Source organism: Chenopodium album, chromosome 16, assembly GCF_948465745.1.
Source record: "Chenopodium album chromosome 16, dcCheAlbu1.1, whole genome shotgun sequence".
In the NCBI taxonomy this organism is placed as follows: Eukaryota; Viridiplantae; Streptophyta; class Magnoliopsida; order Caryophyllales; family Amaranthaceae; genus Chenopodium; species Chenopodium album.
The window spans coordinates 6,621,028-6,637,612 of NC_137849.1; positions in this window are offsets into that span (position 1 = coordinate 6,621,028).

Here is a 16,585-nt window from a genome sequence, read left to right on the forward strand (position 1 = left end):
TTGAAGGCTTGAACCCTGAGAGGATTGAATAACAAAAATAGCAGTTAATTCATTATCTAAATAAAAAAGTTAAGTGTAATTGGCTAAAATAATTTCTAAATTAATTTACCCACAAATCTTAGTTGCTATAATAACTTGTATCTTTGCGCTTTTAATAAAGGCATTCTAATTAACATGTTCATGGTTGAAGCCTTAAGGAGTTAAGGGTTGAAGGAGTCAAGGGTTTAGTGTTAACGGTTAAGCATCTATGTTTAGGGCCTTAGTTTTAGGGTCATTGGATATATCGGTTTATTGTTAAGGGTTGAAGGGTTTAAGATATTTGTTTCATTGTTAACGGAATAGGGTGTCACTGTTACGACTTAGTTACGGGTTGAAAGGTTTAAGATATTTGTTTAAGTGGATAAGATTGCGTTCTGATTTCAACACATAGTTGTACTCCGTCTCCGGCCAATGCTATTTAGGATAGCCTTATCAAAATTGTTTGGATAAGGTGAACCTAACCTCATTGGCTGAAGGCGTGTACATCTGTTCAATTCAGAATGGAATCTCATCCACATAACAATATAACAAATTAAAATTGCATACTTTCATAGCACATGTTAATAAATGTCAATGACCACACCTTCACATCATTCATTAACCAAAACAAATAATTTATATTTATTTTGAGTTTGTGGATAACTGTGTAAGGATATGAATAAAAAATGCCTCACAAATTGCCAATCAATGGATGCAATTTTAGAGGGAGGTATACAAATTGGAGAAGTCACTGAAATTTCCGGCAAAAGCGGGGTTGGAAAAACTTAACTATGTTTGCAACTTTTGCTTACGTGCATGTTTGATCCACGATATAGGGGTTTGTACGGATCATCCATTTACATACAAGCAGGTCTAATATTCCCCTCGCAGTGACTAAAACAACTTAGAACCCATTAATGTGGTAGTCATCTAATTAATGAAGACCCTCTTGTGTTTGTCCAGGTGAAAAAAATAGATGACCCCCAACACATTTTCCTTGTCCTTAACCAAGTTGAATGCATGGTCTTGAATTCCCTCGAAGGCTGCCGCCATATTAGGGTTGTTGTCCTTGATTCAATAGCGTATTTGTTTCGACATGCTCATGACAATATCGTTAAAGGCTTTTCTGAGAGAAAGAAAATGTTAGTGTGTGTTGCCAAGAAAATGAAAGACATTGCTTGTAATTACATTTTAGCTTTTGTTGTTGTTAACGAGGTAATTTAACCAATGTGTTTGACACGCCCACTACTGGAGCGGGATCCAATTTTCAGACATTCACTTCCGGCAGGGAGGTGAGGGCATCCCTTGGTACAACTTGGGACAACTTGATCCCTAACAAAATTTTCATGTTAAAACAATATGACCTCCGTAGTCACTGTTGGTATAATAAATTTATGGTCATCAAGAGCAAAAACAACACTTGCCAGGGGCGGCGTTGTTCATTTCGTATCACAAAGGATGGCATCGTGTCCTATTCGGCAGTTGAAACACGATGAACCATTGTGAATTAAGGTAAGTTCGATAAACCTTAATTCTGTGTTCTTTTCATTATATATATGAATTGTTTGTGCATGTGTATTACTTGAATTTTTTATTTTGCTAAGATTTGCATTACTCATTTATGACCGGGGCCACTTAACTTATATGACACAAAGTACTTTTTTGGAGTTAAGTATAAAGTTTAGGGTCTATCTGTTTAAGTTTATCACCTTTTGGGACCTCTTAGTTCTTTATTCACCTTTTGGGACCTCAAGGGGAATTTCCGGGAAAAAAGTAACTAAGGGTTAGTAAAAAAGATAGTCCCTTGGGTTAAAAACTACATACCCTTAAAAGATATTCCCCTATTTATTTTGTTTGTAGGCTGATTATTGGATTGCATCGTGACCGTCAATATGCTCATACTAAATTAGATCTAACGCTCGTAAACAACCGTGCCATTAATTTTTTTTTTCCTATATCGAAACAGCTTTTGAAGTAAGTTCTTGTTTTTTGTTCAGCTTATTTTAATATTCAAATATCAATTTCATAATTTAGTGTTTATCTATTACATTAGTGCTTTAAGAATTAAATCTGGACAAAACTAATACAGTGCCAAACTTTAAATGAAAAAAGTGTTAGTTTTTTTTATTGTAATTTTTTAATTTTTTTTATTTAAATTTTGTGACATAATTAACAAAATTTTGATCAAAATTTTAATTATAATACAAGCACGATTAAAAATCAATGTATATTTCATAATAAGTTAATTTTCATTACTCACAATTGATCTAATATGAATAACTTTTTAGAAAATACTGAGTAATAAAGGTGAAATAAATACTAGGAGGTCTCAAAAGGTTAAAACATAAAAAAGATAGCCCCCCATTAATATACTTAACTCGGTTTTTTGACAAAATTGGATTTAACTATTTTTTTTTAACCCTGGCACTATATGAATTATGAAATAATGTACACTCCAGATGCTCTAGTTGGATGTGATAAAAATCGGGTACATACTGCTGAAAATATTTCCCAAATCACCTCTCATCTGAACATGACTAGTCAAGTCAGGATGAAGAGTACTGAACACACAAGCTTTAATCGATTTTCATGAACCCTTGTGGCATTGTACAGATTGTACAGTTACTTTAAAGTACCCACCTACTATATCATTTTTTAAAAAAAGATTAAAAATGACTTTATTTTAATTAAAGATGTTTGATTGTTGGTTGATAGTAATTTAGATATAACATCTCATTGTTTGTTACTTTCTTTGGGTCAAGTGTAACTTAAATATATTATAAATTTTTAAAAGGACCCTTTAAAAAAAAATTCAGCTTAAAAACTTCCCAAACCCAGACGAAATTCCTGACAAACCCCTTGAGACCTAAAAAAATGGCGGTATATCGAACCACGGTTGGTGGCAGCCCCTTAATTCAGTTTTTCAAACCACCCCAAATATCAGGCCTAAATTGAACCCAAATGTGTTCGACTATTTCTGGTGAACCAATACTCGAACATACCCAGCGTCAAGGGAGTTTCTCTGGAAGATTTTCCTCAACCCAGATGAGAGGTTTGAAGAAGGTACTAGCCTCCGGATGGTTCCAGCTGATGGACGTGGTCCATGCCATCCCGATCATCTTCTAAGTATACACGACTGCATTTCCCTTGCCCAAGAATTTGAGAATCTAGTGGACCATTACTTAGCCACCGCCACCAATGAGGTGGCCGACAAGTTGTTCCCCTCTTACCTTCTTAATTTGCTTGATCCTTATCTAATTCTTAACCTTACTCCCCCACCATTCTTCTCACATGATAGTGATCTAAGGATTCGAATAGGGTCATTTACCGATGATGTGCAAGCTGTTATGCTGCCCATGACTTTCCCGTATGGGTTGCATGTGATGGTGTTCTCTCAGTTCGCAAATGACCAACCTAAATATCAATCAGCTGTGATCCAAACCTACAGCACATCCCTTGCTCCACAGATCCCAGCTCTCCCCCCAAATAGTGCACTTGTATGTTTGAATGCTAGGGTTATAGCTCACCTTTCTTTCATTCCTAATTTCAACACAATGTACGAAATGTACATGCCTCTCATCGTTGTTCTGTTTGAAATTCATAACACCGTGAGTAATCTCACTGAAACAGTACGTTTGCTCCCCGGTAATTACCTGTTTGCCCACTCAGTCCTCAGGTATTACGCTAGAGGTGCTGCAATTCTGTGGCGACCTAAGTCTGTCAATGCACGTCCGAAGTTTTAGGCAGCTGCGTCCCAGTGTCTCCTTGATGTGAACCTAATGGTAATTGAGTATAATTTAGGCAAGATCATTAGTGACATAGTTTCTAACCATATGATTCGTTTTGTTGTAGGGCCACGCACCATGAGTGATATATGAAAGGAGTTCAATTGAGCACTGCTATTTGCAATTTGGGTGGTTGATGGCTTGATGGGCCACGTCAGATGTTAATATCGGCATAAGATACTTAGTTTATTATTAGTGTGTTGCTTGTTTGTTCTTAGTTTACTGTTTGTTTGTTTAAAACTACGGTTAATATATGTGTCATTGTAATGAACTTAGTTTACTTAATGAAGTATGTATTATAACTAAAATGGAGCATTTTAGACTATGGTTGATTTGTGTGGTTTATGAATGGAATGTTAAATTTAATCAAAAGTCTATTGTTATCAAATCTTTTATTAAATTAGAATATTGTTTACTTTTGTGGTTTTTTAATTCTGAAATTTAACTAAATATCTAATATGACCATTAATCATATTGACCCACAGTATACTTTTATGTGATTAGGCTATTATATATTAATTTTTAAATGTGGGTCAAAACCTTATGTTATTTTTTTTTAATTTCAAATCCTGTCTTTTTTAAGTAATTTTTTGTTTCCCTTAAGTGTCATAATTTACTTCTGTAACTAGGGACATATTTATGTAGCTACACAATCTAAAAATGAAATGTAAAATTGGAATATTGAACATATGATTTTACTTCAGAGTCGAAAACAAACTTGTTATTATTATCGGTGTAAATGAACCGAACTGATCAATTGCTACTACGGATATATTTTATTGTTGTGGAAATAGAATTTGGATTTATTGACGTTTCTATATATTGAGATTTTCAATTGCAAAAGTTAAAGGCTCGCATATTACAAAAGCTTAATTATTTTAAACTCATTCACCAGACGCTTGTTTATAAACTCGTTTAATAATTGAGCAGCACAGGAACTAAGATTTTTAGATATCGTTTGAAGAATCGGGATCATCATTACTCGCCTAAATTTAGTAAGCTTGAACATGAACAATTTAATCTAGTGGTACTCGGCTCGGTAGGCTAATGTACACACCTAACTTTCATATTTAGTTTTATTCGATCCACGGCTGATGAGGAGTGACTTCATGTACTTCTCTTTCATTTTTCCCCTTTTATAGGTTCGTAGCAACGGTCATATATTTATTCAATATTAATAATACTAAAATTTCGTCACAAATAAAATATAACAGAGGGTTAACGACTAAGGGTCAACATTCAAACTTTACGTGGCCTTTTACTACCAATTTTATATTTAGGATGTCTGTATACTATATATTACATGTAAATGATAAAAATTAATTGCATTGTAGATATTACGTTTATTCGAATTTTAGGGTTACTTATGGACGTCGTCAGCCTTCACATAGAGAAACCATTCACTTAGAGAATAGGGATAAATGAGTCCATTATTAACAATTAAACGTATTTAATTTAAAATTGAATGACACAAATACAAAATGTAGACACATGGGTACTGTACTAGTTTTTAAAAAATAATTTATAATTAAAAACAAAATTATAAATAAACCAAATGCACACAATAATTTAAGTATAGTCATTATCAATATGGTCAATGTAAAGATCACCGCAGAACAAACATCCTTCATTAAACGTAAATGGGGAATTTTTCTTAAAAAATGAGTAAATTAAATGTAAATTGTTGTATAACAACACATTTCACCTGTTAAGTAGTAAAAGACAAAAACAAGGGAATCAAACACGACTCATATGCAGCCCCTTAATGATAGAGACTCATAATAGTTGTACTCCTTACTAAGCAAAGACCATTGGATAAAAAAGCCACCAGCCTTAATTCTTCGACTTTAAAAATATTATTTTCTGAAAAAAAGATGCTTAATATGTATACAGTAACTCCATTGTTACTACCCCTGAATGAAAACACAGTCATGTTTGATACGGAAGCAGAAGATGTCCGAGTCTTCAAGCTTCACAATCCGACTGCGATGGTCAAGTGTGATGTTGTGTCATTTTTAAACTGATTAGGTGATGGACATTACAGAATTGCAATACGCGGTTTCTGAGTTGGTATGGAAACCGATTGGGGTGTTTTTTAGGGCGATCAGAGGATCATCTGTTGGAATGCAGGAGACATTCACAACCTGTCGTTTGCTCGAAGATTTAACATACTAAATGTCAGGTTTTCTTCCGCCGTAGTAATTGTTACTAATACAAGAGCCAAATCTAATTATCTGTCCGTTGTGAGGAGAGCTTTGGTTGAAGACTATTCAATTGTGGCAACAACAACTGAAGGAGTGGGTGGTGTTGCAATATTTTACAGTAATAGGGCTTCTCCTTACTTCTACCAGAGATCATCGACTCTTGTTGGTCACTATGTAGGGGTTGAAATTGTGGTAAACAGATATGTGTGACATATTGTTTATTTAATTACTGTCCATTAAAAAAAATTAAATTTTAATGACAAATTTAACTTTGAATTGGCAGCCTAGGTTGTCCTCTAAGAACAGGCCACCGTACTTCAGTTCGAGGGGGTGAAAGCTTGTGTGAGGTGGTGTTCTTAATCAATGAGCCTAACCGATCTATCTGTCCAGTGGTGGTCGGAATTAGTATTTTCTAATGCAAATATTAATAGTTAATATTGATGTAACTCCATGTTTTAAATATTGTACTAGCTTATTAAGTAATATTTATGTGTTGTTGTTGGACGGACATTTAATGTAACAACATATTTATGTAATGTATAACTATAAAGACATGGTCTTGGTTTTTTCAATATTATTATAAAATGTTATGTGACATAGAAAAAGTTCAAAACAAAATAGTTGTTATGTCATGAAATAGTACAAAGAGTAGTTTAATATCAGTTTATAAGAAATAGGGAAAAGGATCAGTTGCGAAAACTAATAATAGGAACAATAAATTACAACATAAATTTGATGAGAAAATAACAGTATAAAAATTGGAAAACAGACAACCCGAAGAATATATTAAAACCAAAAAATTTGATATTAGGAGGATACTGAGAAGGTTCTCGAAAATAATTGAAAGAGCTCGTTACGGAAGTATGATTTTAGTTAAAATATAGTTGTCGTTGTTTTGAGGATAACAACATAATTAAAAAAAAAAACAAAAAGTAAAACGGAGTATTAAAAATATATGATGCTTTCCTAAACAAAAAACAAAACTTTGTGTTTCTTGTACGAAGGTTAATATATGTAATTAAAACTAAATCTATCTTTAATAATATTATTTCTATAATATGTAAAAACCGTAAGGCAACAACCTAACAAAATCAAATTATATCCTAAAATAAGATATTCTCTAAAATGTATCTCAAAATAAGATATTCTCCCACCTTTATAAATATGTTTGTCATATTTTGCATATTACAAATAAATCTAAAAATAAAAAATGGAGTATTAAAAATATATGATATGTTTGCCAAATTTGCATATAAGTGTAATAACATGTACGGAACACATTTGGACTTCGTAAGACACATATTTATTATTTAACTAATCTTACATAGATATTCAAATCACATTTTTTATATAGATATTCAAATCACATGCGGCCTACTTTACTGTACATAAGGGGTTACTCGAGTCGTCGAGGGTTATTCGACTTGCCAAGGTTACTACAGTTGCCGGTTGTACTCCGGTATCTTGATAAGGGGTTACTCTAGTTGCCGGACTAAGGCCTTGTTATGTTAAGCTTATACTCAGTTCAGTTCAATTCAGTTCTGTTCAGTTTAGCTGTAATTAATTTAGTTCAGTTCAGTTCATTTCGGTTCATAAGTAAAACCTGACTAAACTCCTTAAGTAACCCCTTTAATGTACCGTCAAGTAACCCCCGATCGAATAACCCCTAACCGAGTAACCCCTGACAAATAAACCCCTGACAAAGTAACCCCTGATCGAGTAATCCCTGATCGAGTAACCCTAGATCAAACCGAAGTCCATAAGTAACCCCTAACCGAACAACTAAAGTAACCCTTGACCAAATAATTCGAGTAACACCTAAACGAACTCCTTAAATAATCCCTGACTGAATAATTCGACGAGTAACCCCTAACCAAACTCCTTAAGTAACCCATGACTGAATAATTCGATTAATCCCTGATTGAACTCCATAAGTAAACTCGGATTGAATCACTCGAGTATCCCCTCATTGAACTCCTTAAATAACTCATTACTAACTAAATGGAGTTACCCCTTAACCGAGTAACCCTGAAGAAACCCTTAACCGATTAAAACTACTCCTTAGATTGCCAATCACTATCACAATTTGGAGAATTATCATTCAAATTAAATGCATCAGGGAAACCTAATACTTTTTTACACTCTTATGTTTAATAAGATTATTTCTTTCATAAATCACAACTCATACCTATAGTTTATTTTAGATCATTTTTAATAAACATCCGTTGTATATTAAAAATAAAACCAAAATAATATAATTTGTAATGTTGATTACTCTAAAGTTCTACCAATCATCTCATGCTACCTTCAAATTTCTGAAATATAAGGTTTCACTTCAAAATTTAAAAATGGGAGTGTTTTTTTAATAATTCTACATTAAGTTTTCATTTATTTCCTTTAGGACAACATTTTATCAATTAATCATCTATTACCTCAATTGTGGAACTCAATCACCGTCCATCATTAATCCAATCTAACGACTTAAAAATACTATCAACTCATTGCAGGTACATAGCCTACACTTTAACACACTGAATTAACTCCACTTTATTTCCCTCTCCAAATTACAATTCTCCCAAATAAATATTCCCCCGTTTCCTCTCTCCACATTCAAAGGCAACCCAGCTGAAGAACGTTACTCAGAAGTCTAAGGTTAGTAATTCCCCTTTTCAGTCACTAAGATTTGATCTGTTAGGGCTAATTTGATCATCCTTTTGTGCCATTCATGAATGGGTAGTTGTGTTTGTTAGATTGTTGTACTGTGTTTTTCCGTTTGTAGATGATATAACCTTGAATTTGTAGCAATTTCACTAATTTCACAAGTCAATACAAATTAAAAGAACAAAATTGAAGCACATTAATCACGTAATAAAAAATTAGTTCAGTGTATTAGAACTACTAGGGCCCTTAATTAAATATGTTCAACACTCTCCTTATGACTTTGACAGTTTCCTAAACAATTTGTGCTATCCAAAGCAGATTGTAGTGAGTTTTAGGGTCATGTATTAAATTGTCATATGACTTTTTATTATCCCGTATTCACATCACCCTAATATTCCTACCCTAATCTTCCTATACATAGCCATGTTTAAATCAAAGATTATTCACACCAAATAAAGCTTAAAGAGTTTGAAAAAAATAAAAATAAAAAATAATATGGGGAGTTCAAGTGAAGAAACATATTATAGTGAATCTGAGATAGAGGAATGTTCCGAAAAACCGTATAGAGCGTTGCTAGAAGGGAAGCCCAAGTTGAAGTTTTCAGCGGCGGGTTACATGTGTCCTTATTGTATGGGGAAAAAAATAAACACTATAGTTTTAGGCCTCTCTTAGAGCATGCTCATGGTGTTGCCAATGGTTTTGCCAAGCGTTGTGTTAAGCAAAAGGCAGAACATCGAGCTTTGGAAAAATATCTCAAGGAAAATGAGAACCAATTGAGGCGTTGAGGGTTTTTTTTTTTAATTAAGTTGGTTTTAATGATCATGTATTTGAAGCAATGTTATTTTATTCGGCTATTTCACCAAATGCCACTAAGTACTTTAAAAATTCACCAAATGCCATCGGGTTTTTCAAAATTCACCAAATGCCACTGACAAATAGTATATTGTCATGGCGTGCCATTAATGAGCTCTGGTCGTTAGCTATCCGTTACTGCAATTCTTAATTCACCAAATGCCACCGACTACTTTTGATTTTCATGAAATTCCATTACTTATATAAATTATTACACAATATACCTCAGACCTAATGAGTTATAACGGCTAGTTAGTTTCACCTTTTTTTTTTAAGGGTAAACTAGCCGTTATACCCTATTTGTTGTATAAATTTGATACTTAAAACACACATAGTAAGTAGCCCTCTATTTGCATAATCATGAGTATTGCCCGTTATAGTGCAAAACCCATCAACTTAACCATTAAAATCAAGCAACGTTGAACCCAGAAATTAGAGTTGTTCAAAACTAGCCCGGCTCGATTCTGGGCGGGTTTTGGGCAGCATTTAATAGCCCGAAATTGGGTCGGGCCCGGCCGGCCCAAATTTTATATTTTTTTAGTCGGGCTTGGGAATGCTTTTTTTTTTTAATGCTATTTTAGTTCATTTTTTTGGCCCGGCACGAAAAGCCCGCACGGCTCGGCCATTTCGGGCAGGTTTGGGCATGAAAATTTAGCTCGAAGCTTGGCCCGACCCGACCCGAGAAATGAGCAGCTTTTTTATGCATCGGCCCGGCTCGCCCATTGATCAGGTCTACTAGAAATCACCCGGGCCTGATCGGGCTAGAGAACCTCTGCGAAAATATCAGCTCTCGGGCCCGATTGAGTGGTTGCTGCCCGATCGAGCGGTGGAGCAGATTTTCTCAACCTCGCATACGCGCCCGATCGAGTGGTGATTGCCAGATCTGGCGGCAATTCAGTGAGTTTTACCCTCACTCTCGCGTTCGATCGGGCTGTGTTAATGGAGTTTAATACTCCTTGATTTGCTCTTACTAATTGTTTTATTAATTGCAACACCATTTCCTGAGCAAATAATTAAACACCATGAATTTGTCTCAAATACTCTAAATTATTCAACACTATTGACTTCTACTGTTCAAAAACTAGAATGGCATAACAATTTGGCTGTACATTTAAATTTATACAATAAATTGGGTGTAACGGCTAGTTTACCCCAAATAAATTCAAAAAAGGTGAAACTAACTGGTCGTTATAACTCATTAGGTCATAGGTATATTGTGTAATAATTTATATAAAATAATGGCATTTCATGAAAATTCAAAAGTAGTCAGTGGCATTTGGTGAATTAAGAATTATAGTAATGGAAAGTTAACGGCCATACCTCATTAATGGCACGCCATGACAATATAATGTTTGTCAGTGTATTTGGTGAATTTTGAAAAACCCGATGGCATTTGGTGAATTTTTAAAGTACTCAGTGGCATTTGGTTAAATAGCCGTATTTTATTTACATTTTATGTTGCGTATGTTCAAATTTGTAAGTTTTTTTTATTTTACGTATTTTATAATTAAAATATCTTTGTTTGATGTTTTGAAACACTTATGTATTCTGTATGATTGATTAAAACCCTTAAAACCACAATTTAGGACGCTTGACATACGACAAATCGAAATATATCTTTAATGATTTCCGCTAACTCACATATTTGGCATTTGATAAAAACAACCGATACCTTCCTTGTTAAATCGCTTTTTAGGTAAATTAATTTCCAATTTAGGTACATAAGGAAAATTGCTTTTTGGAAAATAAAAAATAAATGGTGGGTGGGTCCAAACAATTGGAAATTTGGGAAATATATTGGCAGGACACTTTCCTAACATTTGCCGCCAAACGCTCATGTGTACACTCCCCTTATAAATGAATCAAAGAACTATAGTTAAATTTACAACATCCTGAACACGAAATAATATTAAGAAAACTCTTCAGATACCAGTAACCCTTATTTAGCCATTTTCATTACAAAATAAAAGTAACACGGCCTTCAAAAAAAGAATCCATGGCCACATTCCATCACTTTTATCCAAATAAACACAATCAAATTACTTAAAAACAATATCCCAGCCACTTACTCACCATATCCAGCTAGCAAGGGTGTTCTTGCCATGATTACGGATCCAAAATTAACGGTCGATGGTATGGTGACACTCAAAATGGTGAACTCTACTAAATTAGCCGGATTGGTGTCATCCGAAGAAGAAGTTGAAGCAGATATGGTGCGCATTACACCTGGGAATTGTGCTAGGCCGGAACAATTACCGGACCTATTAGACCTGGCCTTACATCCGAAGGTGTTCAAAGTGTTCGTGCAGTGGGTAATGTCGACCTATGGAGGTAAAAAAAGTCCTAGCTCTGAACACTTATTACCGAGTTTAATCAAGGATGTAGTGGATCCCACTTCAGAAATACCAATTGTGAAAGAGATGTGCTCTTTAGTAGTGGGGGAACACTCGTTGCAGCTACAAAGTTATAGAAATGACTTCAAAATGTTCAATGTGCTATCACCTTGTGTCGCTACTGGATTAGTATTCACATCAGCCACAAACACGAGCCACAAATTAGATGGAAGAGTTACAACTTTGAAAATCACCGTCATCGACAACCTGGTAATCGGTCAGTCCAACACAAAATTCATGTTATAGAACTGTAGAGATATGACTTGAGAAACATTTATCCCTTCAATCAAAGAGGCAATAGAGTTGCAAATGACAGACGTATTAATCCTAACTGAGTCAAGGGTTTCAATACACATGGCTAGGTTACTGCTCCAAAGCGTGATGCCATACCGAGTTTGCGGGGTGTCACTATCCTCAACCGTAGGTGGTTACGTTCTTGTTACGTTCACCAAAGATGTTTACTATAACTTGAAGGATGTTATAGATATTTAAATCTTATTTATATATATATATATATATATTCAATCACATTTTTATTTAAGTAATCTAACATAGTTATTCAAATCACATGCGCCCTACTTTACCGTACATAAGGGGTTACTCGAGTCGTCGGGGGTTATTCGACTTGCTAAGGTTACTACAGTTGCCGGGTGTACTCTAGTATCTTGACAAGGGATTACTCGAGTTGCCGGACTAAGGCCTTGTTATATTGAGCTTATACTCAGTTCAGTTCAATTCTGTTCTGTTTAGTTTAGCTGTAATAACTTTAGTTCAGTTCAGTTCAGTTCATTTCAGTTCTTTAGTAACCCCTGACTAAACTCCTTAAGTAACCCCTTTACTGTACTTTCAAGTAACCCCCGATCGAATAACCCCTGACCGAGTAACCCCTGATTAAGTAACACCTGATCGGACCGAAGTCCATAAGTAACCCCTAACCGAACTACTTAAGTAACCCCTGACCAAATAATTCGAGTAACCCCTAATCGAACTTGTTAAGTAACCCTTGACTGAATAATTCGACGAGTAACCCCTAACCAAACTCCTTAAGTAAACCCTGAACGAATAATTCGATTAATCTCTGATTGCACTCCATAAGTAACCCCGGACCGAATCACTCGAGTAACCCCTCACTAAACTCCTTAAATAACTCATTACTAACTAAATGGAGTTACCCCTTAACCGAGTAACCCTGAAGAAACCCTTAACCGATTAAAACCACTCCTTAGATTGCTAATCACTATCACAATTTGGAGAATTATCTTTCAAATTAAATGCATCAGGGAAACCTAATACTTTTTTACACTCTTATGTTTAATAAGATTATTTCTTTCATAAATCACAACTCATACCTAAAGTTTATTTTAGATCATTTTTAATATACATCCGTTGTATATTAAAAATAAAACCAAAATAATATAATTTGTGATGTTGATTACTCCAAAGTTCTACCAATCATCTCATGCTACATTCAAATTTCTAAAATATAAGGTTTTACTTCAAAATTTAAAAATGGTAGTGTTTTTTAATAATTCTACATTAAGTTTTCATTTATTTCCTTTAGGACAACATTTTATCAATTAATCATCTATTACCTCAGTTGTGGAACTCAATCACCGCCCATCATCAATCCAATCTAAGGGCTTAAAAATACTATCAACTCATTGCAGGTACATAGCCTACACTTTAACACACTGAATTAACTCCACTTTTTACCCTCTCCAAATTACAATTCTCCCAAATAAATACTCCCCCGTTTCCTCTCTCCACATTCAAAGGCAACCCAGCGGAAGAACATTACTCAGAAGTCTAAGGTTAGTAATTCCCCTTTTCAGTCACTAAGATTTGATCTGTTCGGGCTAATTTGATCATCCTTTTGTGCCATTCATGAATGGGTAGTTGTGGTTGTTAGATTGTTGTATTGTGTTTTTTCGTTTGTAGATGATATTACCTTGAATTTGTAGCAATTTCACTAGTTTTGTTAAATTGTTCATTTTATGTTCCCTTTAAGAATAGGATAATTGTGTGAATTTCAGTATTGTGCTTCCTTTTCCTGTATATACGTGCAATTGAGTTGTAATTTGAAATTCTTTTTTTAATTAGTTGTGGGTTCGTGACAAATTAATCTCAGTAATTATGGTGTGTAAGTAGTTCTTTTTTGAAGATGTAAAACCCTTGTAGTGTAATTGTAGGACATTGTTGATGAATAATAGCCGCGAGAATTAGAAGATTTTGGAGTAATGAAATTAGAGTTTCATATCAAAATTTATGAATATTAATTTGTTTACCTTCACTTTGCGAAAATTGCTTGGTGTAAACTGCATTACTTACAATCTTATTGGAAATACTAGGATATGTTAATGATAAAGAGAGTTTAATTGTAGATTTAATTGGAAAGTCCGATACTTTCACTTTTAACTATGGTATATCACTATTACAAAAGGCGTGTTTTTTAGACGCTTTTAAGCCTTTTTTTCGACATAGAAAAGCGTTGCAAAAATATTTCTCAACGCTTTTAAAAGCATCGAGAAAAAGTGAGTCGAGAATTTTGCTGGACATCAAAAAGCGTCGCGAATCTTGACGTTTTATTTTGTCCAATTTTTTATACGAAGCGTCACAATTTGCAACAGTTGACGCACTTTTTAATTTGGCGACGTTTTTTGTGGTCAAGAATCTTAAAATTGCCGACGCTTTTTTATGTCTAGATTTTCATACATTTGATGTCTAACATTTTTGCGACACATTTTCATGTCCATATTTTCTAATTTGGGGACGCTTTTCTTGTCCATATTCTTTTAAAAAAAGTATCTAGAATACCAAAATAAGATACAATATTTCATTCATCGACAATTATTTCTAGCATACTAATATTACCAAAAAAAAAAAAAAAAATACATGTACATCAAAATTATGCCAAATTTTTTTTATTTCATATAAATATATTATAGCATATGTACAATATCTCATAGTAATGAGTTTTCTATTACAATAAATATAATTCCAACTTATACTTCATTCGTGACTAGTTGTAGTAGAACAAATTCCGAATCACTGATTGAAATCTTTAAATAGCTAATATATCTTTCTTCCATCCTTGAAATATTGCAGTGTTAGTTGTCATCCCTTTTCTACCATTTCTCATTATATAATCTTTTTTATCATGCAAACACTTTTCAGCATATGCATCAGTCAATGTATCAACAAACGAATCTAAATACAATAGTAGATAAAAATTACTAGCTATACAGAGAATACAATCTCTGAAAAATACTTTCCACCTAATAATTTATGCAAACCAAAATCACAACCAACTTTCATAACTAATTATGGAGTAAAGAACATACCAAAAGTATCAAGGATATCCGTACATACTCAAAAGACAAGACATCATTTGCCAAATTGCATGTTAAACCAAACAACCAACGATAGAATGTGGCTAACAACATCTTCTTCTTTAACCTTGGAGTATCTGCTTTGATATGCAGGTCACCACATTAGTAATATAATATTGTTTTAGATTGCAATATCCTAACTCAAGCCAATAGCCCACCAAAATAAAAAATGGATGAAGGTCAGTACTAGCAGCTCACCAACAATAAAATCTTGAAAAAACAACTAAGAAAGGGAGGATATAGAATCGAAAGTAAGATTAATTAAATACAGCCGACCAAATACAAATTATAACAAAGTCTAACTAAAATAGTTACACATGGAAAACTCAAAATCATACCTTACCTTTTTTTTTTATAGTAGCAACTATATATAACTAATCCTAATTACAATTATAGTAGTGTGAAGTCACTATCCTTGTTCTATTTTTTATTATACTACCTCTGTTTTTTATTAGGTGACATGTTTTGACTTTAGAAATTGGCAATGTTTACTCACCTCCCTTTGACCATGTTTTGTGATTTTTATGTGAAGAAAAATATAGTCAAGTAGGATCTTGTTAGATTCGTCACAATGTATATTTTCAAAATATCAACTTTTTATATTTTTTGCTTATCGGTAATTAAAGATATTAGCGATTAAATTTGTGTATTGGCAAATGTGATTAAAGAAACGTGTCAACTAAAAAGAAATGGAGGAAGTAGTTTATATCACCTTGCATCAAATTTCTAATGAAGGGACAAGTTTACCAAAAAAAAAGGTTTAAAGATTTATACAAAAACCTAGCACATAAAATGGCTCTTTTACCTATAAATAAGTATGAAAAAGTTTTTAAATAAATAGATGTATCCCCAGACAAGCTCGTGAATTTTGTTTCCTGTAATAAATATCAATTGCTGACGTCCTTGGAAAATAATGTAAGCTTAAATTCATTAAACTCGAGTCCTAGAGTCTTATAGGTAAGTTATTAATACATAAATTGTGTTTCTTTTATTGATTCAAGTCTGTCACGACCACAAACACACACACACACACACACACATACACACAAAAGATAGGACACAATCATAACCATGAACACACACAGGATAGGACACAATCACAACCACGAACACACACTCACTAGATAGGACACAATCACTGCCATAATTAAAGCTGGGGCAGCAGGCCACAAGCTCAGTCCGCAAAAGAAGGGAGTAGCAAGTTTGCAACAACGCCTCAACGCATGCAACAGCAACATCAAAACAATAATAGAAGCAACATCAAATAAGAAGAAAAACAGAAC